The sequence below is a fragment of the Cherax quadricarinatus genome, chromosome 28 (assembly GCF_038502225.1).
Source record: "Cherax quadricarinatus isolate ZL_2023a chromosome 28, ASM3850222v1, whole genome shotgun sequence".
NCBI lineage: Eukaryota > Metazoa > Arthropoda > Malacostraca > Decapoda > Parastacidae > Cherax > Cherax quadricarinatus.
The window spans coordinates 26,118,611-26,140,903 of NC_091319.1; the positions used below are offsets into that span (position 1 = coordinate 26,118,611).

General features: G+C 41.5%; 1 protein-coding gene across 1 annotated transcript in view; it reads right to left on the minus strand.

Moving 5' to 3' along the window:
• Nucleotides 1-22,068, minus strand: part of LOC128693308 (BET1-like protein) — a 125,350-nt gene extending 103,282 nt beyond the window's left edge. Inside the window, exon 1 of the mRNA XM_070089497.1 lies at nucleotides 21,935-22,068. The gene's annotated coding sequence lies outside the window, so the exon portion shown is untranslated. The remainder of the gene's footprint in view (nucleotides 1-21,934) is intronic.
• Between the last annotated feature and the right edge of the window lie 225 nt (nucleotides 22,069-22,293).

A 22,293-nucleotide genomic window follows, 5' to 3' on the forward strand; every position in this document is an offset into this window, starting at 1 on the left:
TCTCTTTAGTTTCCTGACGCGCTTGACCAGGTGTGGGTTCCATACTGGCATGACGTACGCGGTGTAGTCTAGATGACTCCTTACTTAATTTTAAAACGCTATACTTAAGTTTGCCAGGCGCGCATTTGCTGCGTTATTTTGGTTAATGTCCGCCTCAGGAGATGTCCTCGGTATGACACTCACCCAAAGAAACTTGCCCTTGAGTGAGGTTTGTAGCCTTTGGCCCCCCTGAGCCTGTACTCCGTCTGTGGTCTTCTTTGTCCCTTCCAAAGCTTCATAACGTTCCACTTGTGGGGTTAAACTACAGCAGCCATTTGTCCGACCTGGTTTACAACCTGCACAGATCTCTCTTAATTTTCCACGATTCTCGTCCTCTTGTATTCTCCTCATTAGTTTCACGTCATCTGCGAACAGGGACACCTCTAGCTCCATCCCTTCTGTCATGTCATTTATGTATACAAGAAACAGCACTGGCCCTAAGATTGACACTTGTGGAACCCTACTCGTCACGTGCACCCATTCCGACACCTCGTCACGTACCATCAGCTCTTTCCTTCCTGTCAGGCATTCCCTGACCCATTGTAATGCTTTTCCTGTTATTCCTGCCTGCTCCTCTAGCCTTTGTACCAGCCTGTGTGTCCAGGTTGTTCCACTTCGTGATCACTCTGAGGCTGAAGGAATATTTCCTAACATCCCTGTAACTCATGTGGGGTTTTAATTTCCAGCTGTGCCCTCGTGTACCTGTGTCCCGCTTCTGGAACAGCTTGTCTCTGTCAACTCTATCAATTCTTCTCAGCATTTTCTACGTCGTTATCCCATTTTCCCTGATCGTTCTGTCCTCTAATATCACCAGTTAAAGCTCCTTTAGTCTCTCCTCTATCATTATGCGTCGTTCATTTGTTTTCGCTCTAGGACTAGTCTCGTTGCAAACCTCTGCACTTTTCAGGCGCGATTTCTCTGCTGGAGCTGCACAAAGGTGAACCCGACGTATGCCACATAGGGTTGTAAATGACTCTTTGTTGAAGTTTCTAAAAGATAATCTTTAATTTGCCAAACACTCCTTTGCCGAAGAGATAATTTAGGTTGGTGTGTACCGTAGGCAATATGCTAGGTATAACACTAACTGCAAGGTTCTTATTGAGCGAGGTTTTCAGCCTTCGTAACCCACTACTGTACTCCATCTCTAGTCGTCTCTGCCCTTTCCCATGTTCATAATCCTGCATTTATGTTGAACGAATTTCAATAACTACGTGGGAGACAAATCCTGCAGCTTGTGAAGGTTCTTTTGTAGCCTTTCCTTGTTCACATAATCTGTGAACAGGAATACACCAGGGTAACTTCTCCATCACATCATTCACATACATCAAAAATAGTGCAGTTCCAGAGTACTGATCCTTGCCAGTTCTGATACGTCTGGTGATAATTCTTTGTTTCCCTCTTGTAAGGAATTCCTTGATCTATTGCAGTTCCTGCCCTGTTATTCCTCCCTGTGTCTCAAGCTCCTTGTCCCAGTCTCTTGCGCAGTACTGTGTCAAAAGTATTCTTATGGTAAAACAATATGATGTCAACCCATTGCTTCATGTCTCTTGCCTCACACTCCTCTCCAGGTGTTCTACCACTCGTCTCCTGATAATCTACTTCATAACATAAATTACTGTGTGTATCAATGATCCTGGCCTGTAGTTTAATGTTACTTGTACCTTTTATTTAATATTGAGTATATTTTTTTTTAGCTAGTGGAGCACACAGTGCTCCTGTTTCCTACAAAGAGACATCTGGTCACATTGCTTTTGAGGTATCTAACTCGCTCAGCAGTTTCTTCACCTCTCCTTCTGCTGTGTGTAGTGTCTCCTGCATCTGTCGGTGCACTCTTTCTCTTTGAGTCATTTTTACTGTCACTATCTCATTTGAGAAAACCTTTTTAAATCTCTTGTTCAGCTTCTCACTGATTTCTTAGTCATTTCTTATGAGTGTTCCTCCTTCCTTCTTCAGTCATAAAACCTAGTTCATTGCAGTTGTTTTTAGCTATGACTGAATGACAACTCTGGTTTAGATTCAGCCTTCAGCGGTTCAGCATCTCATCTTACCAGAGCAAATTCATTTCTGGCTCTTTTGTTCGCTTCCTTGTTTTCCGCTACTCTGTTTTCAAAATTATTTTTAGCATGCTCTTACACTTTCAACTTTTGCCTCTCAGCATCTCCCGGTGAACTATGGACTCACTGTGTTTACCATTGCTGCTTCTGCTCCTGGGAAGGATTTTTTTCCTCTGTCTTCCGATAATTTCCAGCTGCAAACTGCATCATTTCACTTCGTGTCTTTTTTTACGGTTTCCTTTCACACTACACTGTACTGACTAGACGTTTCGCCTGCTCAGCAGGCTTCTTCAGTCGAAAGACAGAAAAGACAACAAAAGTAGATAATGTGATCAGTTCCTAAGCCATCTTCAAGGCTGAGAGAGTAATCTCCATGATCATGTCCACACCAATACTACTCCTGCTGTCTCCTCTGTATTCCGACCCGGAAAAATAACTTCCTGAGCAGGCGAAACGTCTCGTCAACAAATATACCTAAGTGTTTCACACTTGTTTTACCCATCTTTATGTGGGTTCTTATCACCGTTTCTGCTATGGTGTACACCATTGCTCTGTTTTTATCGTCATATTCCAGTCTTGGTCTCCTGTTGCCGTTCAGTGATGGGTTGTACATTACTGCTGTTACTACCCTGGCTCACCCCAGTTTTCAGTGTTCCTATTATGTCTACATTTGACGTCCCTCTGCTTACTCCTCTCGTCAAAATTACGCTGGTTTTCGATGAGCAGTGTTACCCCTTCTATTCTTCCTCAGAATTTGATACCCACCCGGGAAAATTGCATCTGTTGTCATTTATGCAAATTTTTATCTGTGAGATTGCTATGATGTTTGTCTGTGTATATATGTGCACGTGCATGTCTGTGCATATGTGTGTGTGTGTGTGTGTGTGTGTGTGTGTGTGTGTGTGTGTGTGTGTGTGTGTGTGTGTGTATGTGTGTGTGTGTGTGTGTGCACGTACATGTATCAGTAATGTAGTGTGTTCACACTACATTACTGATACTTCTTCCATTCCTCATACATGCCACTGTCATACCTCACACACACACACACACACACACACACACACACACACACACACACACACACACACGCTCATCACTCAGACCTCACCCATTAACCAGACTCAACTCAACCCATTACTAACCTCGCACACAATACCTCTCACTTTACACGATGTGATGAACCTGGTACTATACTTCGACACAACGCCTCTCAGTATACAGCGTGCTGTCCACCTGGCAATACTGGTCTACACACTGCCTCTAAGTCGAGGCAATACCGTCTACCTGGCACCATCAACACTTCCTCACATTCCACCTCAACTTCTACACAATTCTTCACACTGTGGAATTTGTGTCTATTTTAAGCTCTTGTTGGACTGACCATCAGCTGCAACATGTCGCATTAATTTTCTCGTTATTTTACTGTCTACTTCCCCATTATCTGTTGTTCATACTATCAACTTCCCCATTATCTATCACTTATACCATCTACTTCCCCATTATCTATCCTTCATACTACTTCCCTATTATCTATCAGTTATACTATCTACTTCCTTATTATCTATCGTTTATACCGCAAGGTTCTAGTGACTGGAAGGTTCTGGTGACTGGAAGGTTCTAGTGATTGGAAGATTCTAGTGATTGGAAGGTTCTAGTGACTGGAAGAATCTGATGACTGGAAGGTTCTAGTGACCGGAGGGTTCTGGTGACTGGAAGGTTCTGTTGACTGGAAGATTCTGGTGACTGTAGGGTTCTTGTGACTGGAAGGTTCCAGTGACTGGAAAGTTCTGGTAACTGGAAGGTTCTGGTGACTGGAAGGTTCTGGTGATCTGGGTGGAGGTGGGAGGGTTTCAGTGAGCCCGCCCGTGGTCTGGGTGGTGGTTGTGGGGCGCAGTGAGCCCGCCCGTGGTCTGGGTGGTGGTTGTGGGGCGCAGTGCGCCCGCCCGTGGTCTGGGTGGAGCCTCACTTGTAATTACGATGACTGAGGTAGAACCATTGGTGTGTGAAACAGCCGGAAGTGACGACATCCGGCAGGTGATGGCGCCCGTGACGTCACGACTCCTCCCCCCCTCCCCCCACCACGCTAATATCAACTCCCCCCACCTCATGCTAATGCCCCTATCAGCCCCCACACGCCCTCACTAGCCTCTACCAACCACTAATCACCACCACCGCGCAGTGCTTGCTCTAAAACTAGATAGCGTTTAATTGCATTGATCAAGTCATTTTTATACAATAAAAACGCAAACGTTTATTTACTAGCTCCTGGAATGTTTAACGAGTGTGTAATATTTGTAGACGTTTCGCCAGCCACTGGATGGCGAAACGTTTACGAAATACCCAGATGTTGCATATGCGTCTAATTATTCAAAACTCATAGTATTTGTCTTTACTGTGTCATCCTGGTTACTCTGACCAGCACCCAGGAGGCCTGGTCTAGGACCGGGCCGCGGGGGCGCTGACCCCCGGAACACCTCCAGGTAGATCTGCTAGCAACCTTATCCTATGTTCAATATATATGATAAACTTTCTGGTTCCCAATTCATGTACGTGCCTTAAGACTTTTGTAAAGAAAAATGTGTGTTACTGTAGGTTAAGTCTGAATTCAAAGTAGCGCAGGTAGCGTGAGGCAACTGGTTCTTGTGTACAAAGTTGTTCAGAATCAGTGTTCAGAAGCTCCTGCTGCGGAGATTGTTCAGGTTGGAAGCCGACACCAACACTGTTCAACAGGCTTCCATCATGAACATCAAAATGGTATACAATACCGACAGGTTGATGGACAAGGGTGATGGACTGATTACATCGTCTTCACATCTCTACTGTTCCTGCCTATTTTTTGTATTCGACTGAAGAAGCCTACTGTGTAGGCGAAACGTTTCGGAATAAAGTTGTCTAACTGTTGCATATGTGTCTTACCTAACAGGCTTCCATCATGTTGAAAATCGTATATAATACCGACAAGTTGAGGAGTAAGACACATGTGCGACAGTTCGGTATATTTATTGTTCACCGAAACGTTTCGCCTACATAGAAGGCTTCTTCAATCAAATACGCCTGAAGCCTCAATCAGCAATAAAGATACCCAACTGTTGCACGTGTGTCTTATTCTTCAACATTCCATCATACAGAAGACGGAGTACCAATATACCCCGGCTGTCTTCAAGACGGAACTGGACAAATATCTAAAATTCACTGCCTGATCAGCCGGGTTGTGGTTCATACATCTGACTGCGTGTGGCCGGCAGTAACAGCCTGGTTGGTCAGGGCCCCCCTGATCCATCGAGAGACCTAGTCATGGCCCGGGCCGCGGGGGTGTTGACCCTGGAAACAACCTCCAGGTGTGATGGACTGAACACATCGACTCCAGGCTGAGGGACTGAATACCTCAAACTACTCCTCTCCTTATACCTTCCAGCTTTGTATAAGACTGATGAAGCCACTGTGTGGCGAAACGTTTCTTCAATAAAGGTTCCCATATGTTGCATAAGTGTCTCAATTCTTCAACCTCCAGGTAGGGGAATTGAATATAGCTTCATAGCACCTGCAGTAGATGGTAAGACCTGACACAGCAACAGCACAGCAGTACAGCAGGGGAACAGCGCTGCCTGGCCGGGTCAAGACCAGTCTTACCATGAACCAGTTTAAGAAGAAAGTTAAGAAATATCTACTGAATGAAGGTAAAGGGAGAAGAGTAATTTTTTTTGTATAGTAAACATTAGTGGAAATGTTATTACTAAGCTCATCTCTACTCAATGTTCATGTAATTTACTCAGTTTATTTTATGTCTGTGTTTCTTGTTATTGTAACTTATTTTCATGCACTCATTAACTCAGTTTATTATATTTTTGTTGTTATAATCATGACAGATTTTTATTGTATTAATAGTCAGACTGCTAATGGATACTACAAGGACCTCAATCACTTTGTGTGACGTGTTAGGGTTATGCTCGGTAACTTTAACATGTTACTATGTAAGACAATTGTAAACGCATAAAACTTGTGTAAATGTACTTATATAAGATGCATCTAAATAAACTTGAGTGTTGGAGGGAGGGCAGCATGTGGAAAGGAGGGCAGCATGTGGAAGGGAGGGCAGCGTGTGGAAGGGAGGGCAGCATGTGGAAGGGAGGGAGGGCAGTGTGTGGGCGGCGGCCACAGAGGATATTTCACGCTTCGTAACTCCAGTTATTTCTCTTTGTTAACGCAGAGTTTTTTATGTGTAGCGACATTACTGGTGGTTGATACCCTCACTCATTATCATTATGACTCCCTTTCAGCACTCTCTAAAGATTCGTTGGGCGGAGTTGAAGCCGGTGTGTTCAACTTCCTCTTACTGAACCTCATCGACCGTGCCTTACTGCAACCTCTGGTGTAAGGGGGGGGAGAAAGGAGGGTTAATTGATCTTTCCGAATGTAACGTTTTATTTTACAGAGCGTCACGGTGCTATCTGATGAGCATGCTTCTCTGTGCATCATCACCCATTTACTAACGAAACTAATTCTCATCAAAGGATGCCAATGGAAATAAGTCACTCTGTCTGACTTTTTTGGGTTATTTAAGGTTCTCTACACATCTGCTGCTATGTATGATAATCTATGTAACTGTATTTGTGTATACCTGAATAAACTTACAAGTGGTTGACGGCAGCAGTGGTGTCAATATTATAGAGGTGGGTACCATTAGAAGCTCACCAGTGGGACGGGTGGCCCGACCAATGGGGTGGCTGGCATGGGTAATGGGCGGCCACCACTGAACATTAGACTCCGCCCTCACAGCCTCCATCCTCTGTACAAATTGAGATTTTTTCCAAGAGTTATTTAATTTTTTTTTTAATTTTGGGTATATGGTGCCATTTTGGACTTATTTATTTTGGTACGTTCTTATAAGAAGGGAAGCTTACAATAATTTGACAGGATTAAGTTAGGTTCCTAGGAGGAAGTTTAACAATCAGATGACCAGTTAGAAAAGGATGTCTACCTGGAGGGTGCTTCAGGGGGTCAATGCCCCCGCGGCCAGGTCCATGACCAGGCCTCGCGGTGAGTCAGGGTCTGATCAACCAGCCTGTTACTGGCAAGAATTTAACTCTGTGGTACAGTTCACTGTTCAACACTACTATGTCGCTCTCCTGATCACCTCTCCCACACTTGACCTTATTGACGATATCACTATTATTTCACGTGAATTTTCTAATTTTAACATGAGAATTAAAAAAAACACAATGAGTTCAAAATAATTTAAGGCTCAAACAGAAATTTCAAAACACTTATCTGATAAATCTAATGAAGAGTGTGTTGACTTGTTAATGGCAGGAACAGTCTCCAAGTTTTAGGCATATGACTGAGATCACTTTGTGTATACAATATGAAATAAAAAGGCATCATCGTAGGCTTCTTCCTATATGTTCGCTGCATCTGCAGCAGTGAATTCCTGAGAAACAATGATCTTTCATATAATAGATTTTTCTGAACTGAAGAAAAATCTATGAATCCTCAGGACAACGAAGGAAGCTGCACAGTGGTTGAGAACATAGGAACGAAGCTGAATATCAGGAGGAAGGATGGAAATATAGAAACCACTAACAGCTTTGCAGTGTTCCAGGTCGAATACAGGGCGACCAACGTAACAAGGGCCAGGAGCGATGATGAGTGGACGGTTCACACACGGAAATGCACCAGTGAAGGCAAGAATGTTGTTGTTGTTGGGGATTCCCCGGTAAAATTTATGGATAGGACGTTCTGTCTTAGAAATAGGAAAAGGAGGCTGAAGATGTTTTCCTGGGACTTGGATGAAGGATATTGTTAGCTACCTAGACAGCATCATGGGAGGTAATGAGAGCAATCCTGTTATCTGCATCAGTGGTATAAACCTTGGTAATAAATACCGACAAGTTGGTTTAGAAAGACACGTAAGCAAACACTATAACATACAAAATTTCAAAAACATTGGCATACATGATACTTAAGCAGCACCAACCCAACAACACAGGAGTCACATGATTTCATCGTCTACCCATCCTCATCATAGGCAGAGGTTGTTTTGATAAGGACCTGCCTCGCATGGGCCAGTAGGCCTTCTACAGTGTTCCTCCATTCTTATGTTCTTATGACATTCCTCAGGTCACGTGCGTCACATCTCACTCTCCGCCTATATATATAATGTCTTTCTACCTCTGTATGTTAGAAGTGATCAAGGTCCCAGGACCGAAACGTTTTCTAATAAATATGTTATAGTGTTTGCTTACGTGTCTTTCTAAACCATCTGCATCAGTGCTGGAGGCAACGATGTTGGCAAGAGTAGGAGAACCTGATTAGCAGGTATAGGTCAGCGATTGACATAATTAGGAAGAAGGGAGGGTGCCCTACAATATGTGTCTACTATGAAAATTAATTATTGGGATATTGTGAAAAACCGAGAGAAAATAATTTAAAAAATCGAGCTCATTTCATTCTCTTTGCCAGTAAGCTGCCCAGAGCTATTTTTAAGGGGACCTATCTTTTCTCTAACCTTTGTTCCATAAACCTGGAAAAAACCTTTTGGGTTAGTTTTTGAATCCCTTGTAACTTTACTCTCATAGTCTCATTTAGCTTTTCTTATCCCTTTTTAACCTCCCTCTTAATGTGAATATATTGATTTATAAGACGATCCTCACCTCTTTTGATGTGCCTGTAAATTCCTTTCGTCTGTATATGAATTGTATACACTACCGACAAGATGAAAATTTAACACATGTGCAACATCTGGGTATCTTTACTGTAAACGTTTCGCCAACCAGTGGCTTTATCAAGAAAAATTCTAGGACATAACTGGAAGACAATAGAACTATATACAAAAGATGAGGTAATCAGTTCCTCAGCCTTGGAGTTGGTGCTCTTCATATCAACTCCAAGGCTGAGGGACTGATTACCTCCAATTATATCCTTGAATTTGTATTAATAAAGCTACTGGGTAGCAAAATGTCTACAATAAAGATACCTAGATGTTGCACACCTGTCTAATTTTCCCCTTCCTTTCTTCTGCCCTAAAATACATTTGAGCTTATTCATCCATTTCGGGTGATTTCTATTCGATCTTATTTCTTTATACGGAATAAATGTTCTTTGGGTAGCATGTATAGTATTTAGAAAGCTGTCATACTGATAGCTCTCTTCGTTACCCCAGTCCACAGATAAATGTTCTCTAAGCCCATCGTAATCTGCTAAGAGAAAATCTGGGACAATTACTGAATTATCCCTACTATCATACTTTCATTCAGTGTTAAAGATTTGTGGTCGCTTGCTCCAAGTTCCTCTGTAATTTCTAAATTATTAACAAGGGTTTCCTTGTTTGCTAGAACCAAGTCAAGCAGGTTATTTCCTCTTGTATGTTCTGTAACAAACTGCTTTAAAAAACACTCCTGAACTAAGAAGCCATTAGACTCAATTCCCAGTCAAGGAATTCCAATCAATATGACTAAGGTTAAAGTCTTCTAGAATTACTATGTTACCGTGCCTTGTGGCCCTAACAATTTCCTCCCAAAGTAGTCTCCCTGGGTCCTTATCCAAATCTGGAGGACGGTATATCAGAATCTGTATGTGTTATTTCAGACTTTATACCCGTTTTTATGCAATAATTCAAGCGACCCCCCCTCCCCTTTCCGATACTTCTGTCTACTTGGAACAATTTAAAACCCTGAATGTGACATTCAGCAGGCATGTCCCGATTTTTCGTATTAAACCACGTCTCAGTTATGGCAAATACATCAATGTTACCTGCACTTGAAACTAATCTTAACTCGTCCATCTTATCTCTAGCACTACGAATATCAGTATAATATAAATTTAAAAACCCTCCCTTCTCTTTTCTTTTCCTGTGCATTTCTGTTCCTCCACTATCCCTATTACTGTCCTTACCACCTAGTGCCATATGCTTTCCAATAGCTCTACCTCATTCTGCCTATAACTGGTTTCCCTAAGACTAAAACTATCGTTACACTGAGAATTCATTGCTCTCCCACATAAACCCATACCACTAACTATTTCTAGTTTAAAGCCCTAACAACTCCCTCCACTGCACTTGCCAGGGCCCCCCACCCCAAACCTAGATAAGTGAACCCCATCCCTGGCATAGATGTCATTTTTGCTATACAAGAGGTCCCAGTTGTCTATGAAAGTTTCTGCATTTTCCTTTAAGTGTTTGTCCTGCCAGCAATTGACACCAATTGCCCTGGACAACCATTCATTTCCGACTCATCTCCTCGGCAAAATGCCACATATCACAGGGCTCCACCCTTTTTCCTAATTATCTTTATTGCTGTCCTATATCAGGTTTTCACTCCTACATCTGCCAACATCGTTACTTCTGGCACTGAGGGAGATAATAGGATTGCTATTACCTTTCATGATGTCTAGATGGTTAACAATGTCCTCCATCTCAGCCCAAGGATAACATACCTTCTGTCTGGTCTTCCTATCTCTAAGACAAAAAGCCCTATCCATAAACTTAACCTCATTGTCCCCAACTAAAACAATGTTCTTATCTTCACTAGCAGAGTTTGTCGTGACGTTCTCGATGGTCTTCTTGGAGATGGCCCTCATTGGAATGGTCTTTGCTGGGGTTTCCAGGGACGTCAACTCACCCTTGTCTGCCAATGCTTCCTTTGGTGCTCGTTGTGACGTTCTCAGCAGACAACCCAAATTCGTCGGATATCACAGAAAATGGGTTCGAAGTTTCCACGGTAGTCTTCTGGTCCTTCATTGTTTCTGCCACTCCCGCTGTCTTCTTGATCCTCAGCTTCATTCCATGGTGCCCAGCCACTGTCCAGGTTCCCTTCCTGACCTGAGGACTCACAACAGGAGGATTATGTCAATCGCTGTATCTCAAGCTTAGCCACCCCCAGTTCCTCCTTATGCTGCTGGTAAAGTTGATCAATGGAGGACATCTTGGTTCAGATTCACAGGACATGTTTTCACAGAGCAAGATACAGGTCACCACTGAGCATGGTACAGGTCATCACTGTGAGCTACCCAAGGTCCTAGCCTCGATTACCCTACTCGGAAGATTGTTCCACGCATTAACAGCTCTGAAAACCAATACTTACCTATGTCCTTTCTAAATCTAAGTTTATATAATTTAAATCCGTTAATTTTGGTTCTTACTTGATTCGATATCCTCAGTATTTTATTAATATCGCCTTTGTTTATGCCCTTCGTCCACTTATACACTTCAATGATATCTTTTCTCATTCTATGTCTCTCATAGAGTGAAGATTCAAGACTCTAAGTCCATCTTCATAGGGGAGATTCCTTATACAATGAATTATCTTTGTCATCATTTTCTGTATAATCTCCACTGAATTTATATCCATTCTGTATATGGAAATTAAAACTGAGCAGCATAATCTAAACGAGGCCTTGCTAGTATATATAGAGCAGTAAAATACTTTTTGGACTACTGTTACATTACTTTTTGTTATAAATCCAAGTAATCTGTCAGTCTTATTGCACACCATTAGGTGCTGTTGTCTTGGCTTACCATGACTCCCAAGACCTTTTCATATTCTGTGTGATCAAGCTCTACAACACCTAGTTTATAACTTCGAGGGTTATTTTCATTCCCAAGGACTAAGAATTTACACTTGTCCACATTGAACTGCGTGTGCCACTTTTCAGACCAAGACATTGTGTCCAAATCCTCCAGGAGTTCATTAATATCCACAGAATTAATCATTCGACACATTTTGTATCATCAGCAAATTGACTCATGCCACTTGCAGTTCCTTCATCAAGGTCATTAATGTAAATTATGAACAATGGGCCCAAAACTGATCCTTGTGGAACGCCACTAGTGACCGGTCCTCATTCAGACTTGACTCAATTAATGGAAAAACTGTGTTTTCTATTGGTAAACTGTGGCATACTAAGAGTATGTTACATTTTATTCGGCGTATACCACACTCCCATATAGGCTGCCTCCCAACCAGCAAACCGGGTGCTAAGGGTTTAATGATCAATAGGGTAACAGTCGTTAAATCAGTACCTTGGTTCATTGGATAATCACAGGCAAGCCCGCCAAAGTTGAAGCAACGTGGTTCACTTGTGGTAAGCGAACTGACAGACTTGTCTGAGCTGCTGGGGTGCACTCTTTCTGGCTTCTGCTTTTGCCATCTTTTCTCACCGTGTGGCACACTTACACTTCAACCTCTATACATAATGTACATAAGTGTACATGTATATATCTGGCAAATTATATCTGGTGAAGGAAGTAAAAGTTATATATTAATGCTGAGTTTGCTCCACTTTGAAACCCATTACGACCAGGTCGCAGACCATACTATACTTGTGTTCGTAAAATAAGTCATGCCTCTAACCATGAGGAGCCACTTTTCTTAAGTCTTTTATGAGGTACTTTATCAAAGGCTTTACTGAAATCCAAATAAACAACATCATATTCTTTATCGTTGTCTACCGCCTCAAATGCTCTATTTGAGGAACATCAGTAAATTTGTGAGGGAGGAACGACCTCTCGTGAATCCATGCTGAGATTCATTAATCAAATTATGCTCGTCAAGGTGACTTCTAATAATATCAGCTATAATCGACTCTAATAATTTACCTACTATAGACGTCAGGCTTATTGGACGGTAACTTGATGGTATGGACTTACATTAGCCAATGGAATTACATAAGCCATCTTCCACATCTATACTAATAATATTACTACTAATACAGAACTATTTTTCTACTATATAACTACTATATAACTACTATATTACTACTATTACTACAGAACTATGCTGCTACTACTAAAGCACTATTTTATATATATATTTTTTAAAACTTCATGTACAAATATACATGGGTAGGTACATATATTAATATGTAACAATGATCCTGGTGATGAGCAAGAATTCAACATTGTCACTCCACAATCTGCTGAAAAACTACATCATACATAATGACACTACCCCACCCTCCCCCCTCTCTCTCTCTCTCTCTCTCTCACACTCTCACAACCTGTCATTAACATTAACAACCTGTCATTAACCTTAACAACCTGTCATTAACCTTAACAACCTGTCACCAACCTTAACCTGTCACTAACCTTAACCAAAACAGTAAATAACGTTAATTATCGTATCATAATACATTTATAACTTAAGTAATAAACACTTACAAACATCGTAGTATATTAACACCTTAAAAAACACTACATACATGAACACAACAATAAGAAAAGTTTAGACATTTTTTCCCTAAACACATTCACCTCTACAAGACAGATTATCTACATCTACCAGAAATTAACTATATATCCTTAATAACTTTACCACCGTAAGTACTGGTTCCATAACAATATTTCCTAAAGGTCAGGTTATGAACAGTTCAAGTTTTAATTTAAAAAAAAACTGTATATACAAAATACATGGTTCGCCACACCTTAACCTTGAAAATATATTTGCCCTTTCACATACATCCCAAAAGATCAATAATTATATGCGTTTTACTGACGTTTTACTGAGAACCGTTACATATTTCTTGAAATATACACAATCCTTATACTCGTCCCTATAGTAACCCATGACTGCACTCAACACACACACACACACACACACAGTGTACAAATACATACTACCACCCAGTTTCAACAGAACCTCATGAAGGTTACATGTTCTGCAAACCAACTTTCAACACTACAATGTGATACATCCCACACACATTCCACATACATGCTGAACCCCCCTCCCACCCTGAAACTCCAATGCCTCGGGACCCCAACCAACCCCGCTACCCCATTCTCCCCACCCCACCATGAGCCCAGTACCACCCAGGACAGGGGTTCCATCACGGTCATAATGCTAACAAACCCCCGACACTAATACTCAAATAATCCCTCGTGAAACTCTTACCCAACGTACTGCCATACAACAATTTATTCCTACACATAGTTTTATAAAACTTCGCCGCCAGCATACGACGTCGTACTTCCATATCTCCTCCTCCCTCACGAGAAGCCCACATGATATAAATGTAACAACATACGCCGCAGCTCTCGCTGCTGTATCAGTAACACCTCTCAGGTCCAAACTCAACGTTCTCAATACTGAAACATTCCTACTACTTGTCACCAAAATTAACACACGAGCGAACCATCGCCTCAATCCCTCATAACACCCACAGAAGTACACTACATGACATGCACTCTCATCAACCCCAAAAACTCTACAGGCTTCATCCTCCACCACCTTCCGATACAATAAGGAAACTCTAGCAGGTAAAATTCCATTTAAAAACTTATAGATAACCCCTCGTTCCCTCGGAGGGATGTGTAACTTGGCAAACATACTCCAAATGCTCCCCAGTCATACATAGGATATAAGGAAACTACAGGAGCCCTTATATCTCTCATCAACACGTTATACAAAGCAACCCTAATCTTAATTTGTCCTGGCTCCCTCACCGACATCATCACCCTCAACAGCCGCAATCTCGAAAATCTGTCCTTCTAAAACTGCATTGACCTTGTTGGTTTAGCGCTTTCTTTGATAATAATATCCCTCTAAAAGTGCTAAATAACAGCATACACTCGCTCAGGACATCCCTCTTTGAATGGACCTGCATGCAGCAGGTCCATTCTCACTTTGAGGACCACAAGAACCTAAAAATTCTACCCTGAATCGTTCGCATCACCACGGTAGTTAAAGGGTACACGGCTGCTACATAACATGTCTTACTGTACAGGAGGATATTTAAAGTAATGACCTTCTGCACGAGTGTTAAATGATAAGGCCGGAGTCCTTGTAATCGATTAACAATGCAATTTTCAACTCTTTCCGAATTTGCCTCCCTCGCCTCCTCTCTATCACCCGCATACACAATCCCACAGATCTTTAATGATCTCTCCACACTCGTCGTTAATGAGCAGCCCGTCCCTACGGTGTTCCCACTCACCAAGAACCAATATCTTAGATTTATCTACGTTCACTTCCATACCCGACGCCTTCCCAAACTTTCCAACTACCCCTTCCAGTGCGAGAAGGTTCGTGTGTTCGTTCACTAGTAACGTCGTGTCATCATATCCCACAATCAGTAGATAAACTCTTCTACCCACACTCATCCTACTACCAAAAACATTGTCTCTCACTATCCTATAGGAAGGGTCCTGCGCAGGTGCGCAGAGCATCTGAGACAATGGACAGCTCTGCCGCAGACCCCTACCCATAGTTACAACCCCACCTAATCGACCTTAACCTGAATTTTAGCCATTGCCCCGCAATATAATGTATCCAACCGCCTTACTACCTTCCAAAACCCCTTCTTAAGAAAGATGCAATGTATTGCTTCCCTTTCCACCGAATCATATGCCCCTCTCCAATCAAGGGCAAATAATGCCCCCTTCCTCTCCGTCTCTTGCAGTGCACTCACAAAGTCCACAATAATTGAATGACCCGATAACATGGATCTACCCGGCATACCATACTGCCCGGACGTGACTGCACGACCCACTACACACTTTATTCGATTGACCAACACCTTGGCAAAGATTTTATAATCGGCGCACAAAAGGGAAGTAACACGATAATCACCAATACCCACCCGCTTCTTACCCTTAGGGACAAACACAACTTCTGTCGACTGCACAGACCCCAATCTACCTCCATTTTTTATTGCATTCATCAGACGTACCAAAAACCCCCATAATAAGTCCCAATGCTTAACATAAAATTCAACTTGGATACCATCCAACCCCGTGGATTTACCCTTTGCCATAGCAGACAGTGCCCTAAAAATTTCCCCCTCCACAATGGCTCCCCTCAACGCTATCCTGTCCCGTTCCTCAAGATATACGACATTCCCTCACAAATGTCAGACACCACTATTTCTTCCACCCCTTTGTTTCCCAATAGTCCTCATACCATCTACAAAAACACACATCGCCTCAGCGATTTGCAGGACTTGCTCCTTCCTGAAGCCTCGGACATCACAATGAACCTTTATACATGGAACGGTAGTCGCCTGCCTCCGCTGCTGATGTGCTCATAAAACACAGGCAGAAGGTCTATCTCCCCATAAAACCTCCTCCACCGCTACCTGTACCCTCACTGCATCGTACTGCTCATTATGCATCCCCTTAATGACCTTCAAGCTCTCCATCATCCATCCGGTACACTCCCGTTGCCACCTCTTCTCTATGATACTGCCAGTCGATCCTCATAATAATTCATTAACCCATATTTCATGGTATTGATTATTATTATTATAATCAAAAAGAAGCGCTAAGCCACAAGGACTATACAGCTCATGGTATTGAGCCTTCTTGCTTCCCCCACAAAAAATTTAAGGATCGCAGGTTTCGCCACCTCATCCCACCTACACACCAATCCCCCATCACACCCTCCATATTTATTTGCCTCCCACCATTCTTCAAAACCCACAACCGCTTCCTCGTCCATTAAAACCTTAGTATTTAATTTCCAAGAATCCTGTTCCTCATCACCTAAGTATCTCACCCCACCTCTGAGAACTGCCTGATGATCAGAAAAGGCAGCTGTCACGGTATTAACCGAACGTACCGTAATAAACGACGTAATAAATTCTGTCTAGTTGGGCCCCATAATCATTCCTTACAACTGTATGGGCCGGTACTATCTCATTCATGCAACAAACATCCTTCAATTGCATATCGCACAACAATTCATTCAACAACGGCGAATAATACCCCGCCCCACATGGGGTCACATCCTTTCTCCTAACTACACAATTCCAGTCCCCTCCCACAGAACATAGGGCGGGCAGTGACCTAAGGAATAAACTAAATCGTCCCTAGTGAAAGAATTTTAACCTGCACATCACTATCCGCAGGCGCATACACCGTTATTACACACATATGAAAGAGACAGAGGAGGTTTGCCAAGTACCATCCACACGGAGAACACGACCGTCTCCCCCATTCTCACTTCGGTGATACACAAGCGGACATGACGTACCCACTAAAAGGGTCACACCCCTTTTTAAACGAACAGTAGGCAATGCATGCACCACATAACCGGGAATCTTCAGTCTCGTACATCTTTGAGGTTACCACACATAGTCCATTAACATTAATGGTCATACATCGGAGACCTAGGTAAAAGGTGGTTTACTGCGCTGACTCTACCTTTAACAACACCCGTATTGCCACCTTTACCAGGTACCACAATCTCTGGTTTCCTGGTTCCTTTGGCAGTGTGCAATTTAGGCCTTACAACCCCCAGGACCACCCGCTATATCTACCCACTTTTTACCAGGTCGCTGGGTTGATGTTAAAACATCATCGGAATCCGATGCTATCGCTGCTCGTTTCCGGGCGCACGTGTCATCCACCACACACCGTTCACTTGAAGTCACCCGATGCACATCCACATCCATCACACTGAGCCCCTCCCCACTAGCTCAGCATCCTTCACGAGAGCAAGAGACGGTGCCACTGTCCTCACAGAATCCCTACACACACAGGAGCCTCATTCCCCTCCTCAGGTGTCACCGATACCCCGTCCGACGGGGAAGGATGTATTTCCTTTAACACTTTTTTCAACGCTTCCAGCTCTGCTTCCTCGGTCTCCGGCTGTACCTGAACCTTAGCATTCGACATTGTAAAGCGTTCCTCTGTCGCTTCCCTCTCAAGGTCAGCCACACCCGCCACTGCATTACCCTCCTCCTCAGTGTTTGTGGCCTCAATGCCTTCAAGACCGCATGCCATGCCCCATGGCAGTGACGCTCTGTCTCTATATGGTCCGTATTGATCATACTCTGGCGGTCCGTCCTAAGAGGACACTCCATAGCCATGTGACCATACCCTTCCCAAATCCTACAGAGTACGACGCCTCAGGCAAACCAGCATACACGCCAGTCATCCACGCACCCGGTTGCGCCATATCCTACCAAAACGATTGAACACTTGCCGTAAGTCATCTTCGGTTGCCTTAAGGGGAACTTTAGGGGAACTTAACGTAGTTTCACACAAGTATATCGTTTGACATTTGTATTCACCTCCATCACGATGTCTTGAAATTTGTCAACGACCGTTTCGTACACCCGAGCCGACAACTTTACGAACAGTCGTTTGGTCCCATTCATGGCCACGTCGCAGAGATCTTCGTCCGCTATGCCATATGTAGTAGTAGATGTTGGGTAGTAGTACGTCTGCTACATCCGTAGTGACAACTCCCTTCAGCAATTCAATCCCGACTGTGTTGACACGTTTCCTCAATCCCGTGGCCATTATGCTCTCGGACAACAACTCGGAAATGCTGGACGAACTCTAACAGCACGTCCACCCAAGCCACTTTCTAGGCGACGAATAAATTACTACTATACTACTACTATAAAACTATTACTATTGCTACTGTAAAAGAGCTATTACTATTCTGCTAATCTTACTACTACAGAACCATTTCTATATAACTTACAGAACTACTAGTATAGAAATACTACTATTATTACTACAACAGAACTAATATTAATTACTACTACATAACTGTTACTACTATACTACTAATCCTACTACTACTACTATAGAATTACTACTATACTACAACTACTACAGCTTCTATACAACTACTACTACCACGACTATTACTATACTATTACTGCCACCACCACTATTACTACTAGTACCACCACTATTACTACTACTCCTATTACTATCACTACTGCAAATACAATCACACTATATAGATATTACCACTACTATTACTACCACTATTTCTGCTACTATTCCTATTACTAAAACTACTTCTATATTAATATTTCTACTGTTACTATTATAATTACCACCACTATTACCACTACTACTACTATTACTACAATAACTACCGCTACTACAACTAATGCTACTGCAACTACAAATACTACTGCTGTTATTAATAGTTCTGTGAGGAATGACTTGGAAACCGTCTCATTATTAATACGAAATTGAGTTGGTGGACGATGAGACTTATAATGTGTTGTTGTTAGATGATGAGACATATAATTGTGTTGTTGTTAGATGATGAGACATATAATTGTGTTGTTGTTAGATGATGAGACATATAATTGTGTTGTTGTTAGATGATGAGACATATAATTGTGTTGTTGTTAGATGATGAGACATATAATTGTGTTGTTAGATGATGAGACATATAATTGTGTTGTTGTTAGATGATGAGACATATAATTGTGTTGTTAGATGATGAGACATATAATTGTGTTGTTGTTAGATGAGACATATAATTGTGTTGTTGTTAGATGATGAGACATATAATTGTGTTGTTAGATGATGAGACATATAATTGTGTTGTTGTTAGATGATGAGACATATAATTGTGTTGTTAGATGATGAGACATATAATTGTGTTGTTGTTAGATGAGACATATAATTGTGTTGTTGTTAGATGATGAGACATATAATTGTGTTGTTAGATGATGAGACATATAATTGTGTTGTTAGATGATGAGACATATAATTGTGTTGTTGTTAGATGATGAGACATATAATTGTGTTGTTAGATGATGAGACATATAATTGTGTTGTTGTTAGATGATGAGACATATAATTGTGTTGTTAGATGATGAGACATATAATTGTGTTGTTAGATGATGAGACATATAATTGTGTTGTTGTTAGATGATGAGACATATAATTGTGTTGTTAGATGATGAGACATATAATTGTGTTGTTGTTAGATGATGAGACATATAATTGTGTTGTTAGATGATGAGACATATAATTGTGTTGTTGTTAGATGAGACATATAATTGTGTTGTTGTTAGATGATGAGACATATAATTGTGTTGTTAGATGATGAGACATATAATTGTGTTGTTGTTAGATGAGACACATAATTGTGTTGTTGTTAGATGATGAGACATATAATTGTGTTGTTAGATTATCAGACATATAATTGTGTTGTTGTTAGATGAGACATATAATTGTGTTGTTGTTAGATGATCAGACATATAATTGTGTTGTTGTTAGATGAGACATATAATTGTGTTGTTGTTAGATGATGAGACATATAATTGCGTTGTTTGATGATGAGACATATAATTGTGTTGTTAGATGAGACATGTTAGATGATGAGACATATAATTGTGTTGTTGTTAGATGATGAGACATATAATTGTGTTGTTGTTGTTAGATGATGAGACATATAATTGTGTTGTTGTTAGATGAGACATATAATTGTGTTGTTAGATGATGAGACATATAATTGTGTTGTTGTTGTTAGATGATGAGACATATAATTGTGTTGTTAGATGATGAGACATATAATTGTGTTGTTGTTGTTAGATGATGAGACATATAATTGTGTTGTTGTTGTTAGATGATGAGACATATAATTGTGTTGTTAGATGATGAGACATATAATTGTGTTGTTGTTAGATGATGAGACATATAGTGTTGTTGTTAGATGAGACATATAATTGTGTTGTTAGATAATGAGACATATAACTGTGTTGTTAGATGATGAGACATATAATTGTGTTGTTAGATGAGACATAATTGTGTTGTTGTTAGATGATGAGACATATAATTGTGTTGTTGTTAGATGATGAGACATATAATTGTGTTGTTAGATGAGACATAATTGTGTTGTTAGATGATGAGATATATAATTGTGTTGTTGTTAGATGATGAGACATATAATTGTGTTGTTGTTGTTGTTAGATGATGAGACATATAATTGTGTTGTTGTTGTTAGATGAGACATATAATTGTGTTGTTGTTAGATGATGAGACATATAATTGTGTTGTTGTTAGATGATGAGACATATAATTGTGTTGTTATATGATCAGACATATAATTGTGTTGTTGTTGTTAAATGATCAGACATATAATTGTGTTGTTGTTGTTAGATAATCAGACATATAATTGTGTTGTTAGATAATCAGACATATAATTGTGTTGTTGTTAGATGATGAGACATATAATTGTGTTGTTAGACTATGAGACATATAATTGTGTTGTTAGATGATGAGACATATAATTGTGTTGTTAGATGATGAGACATATAATTGTGTTGTTAGATGATGAGACATATAATTGTGTTGTTAGATGATGAGACATATAATTGTGTTGTTGTTAGACTATGAGACATATAATTGTGTTGTTAGATGATGAGACATATAATTGTGTTGTTAGATGATGAGACATATAATTGTGTTGTTAGATGATGAGACATATAATTGTGTTGTTAGATAATCAGACATATAATTGTGTTGTTGTTGTTAGATGAGGCTTATGTGTTGTTGTTGTTGGTAACAGACAGTATTGGTGGTAAGAGAGATAAAGAGTAGGTTGCTGCCACGGTACAGTGAGAGTAGGTTGCTGCCACGGTACAGTGAGAGTAGGTTGCTGCCACGGTACAGTGAGAGTAGGTTGCTGCCACGGTACAGTGAGAGTAGGTTGCTGCCACGGTACAGTGAGAGTAGGTTGCAGCCACGGTACAGTGAGAGTAGGTTGCAGCCACGGTACAGTGAGAGTAGGTTGCAGCCACGGTACAGTGAGAGGGTACAGCCACGGTACAGTGAGAGGTTACAGCCACGGTACAGTGAGAGGTTACAGCCACGGTACAATGAGAGTAGGTTACAGCCACGGTACAATGAGAGTAGGTTACAGCCACGGTACAGTGAGAGTAGGTTACAGCAACGGTACAGTGAGAGGTTACAGCCACGGTACAGTGAGAGGTTACAGGCACAGTACAGTGAGAGTAGGTTACAGCCACGGTACAGTGAGAGGTTACAGCCACAGTACAGTGAGAGTAGGTTACAGCCACGGTACAGTGAGAGGAGGATGGTAGGGTGGGCGTGAAGGTAGAGGTACCAACAGGTTTAAGAAGGTTACCTGGTCGAGCTCATCACTATAGAAAGCGTCCTCCAGCTCAGCACTGCTCATTTAGCGCACCACACACCTCACTTCACAAACATAATCAATGTTTTGCTTCACTCGCTCTTCTCTGCGCTACACCAACATCTCCATACCAGGCTCCATCTTCATATTTCACTCCTTATGCTCTGCTGTAACAAAGACCAGAATCCCTTGCAGATATGTTCTTTGGATAAGTTCTTTGAACTGGCAATAGACACTATGAATGGGTTGGTCAGAACGGAACAAGGGAGCATCGGCGAGGCATCACAGACGATTAGATCCTCACAAAAGCGATCAGATCCCACCTCAGGGCTTGATTATAATTTCTTTTGTCC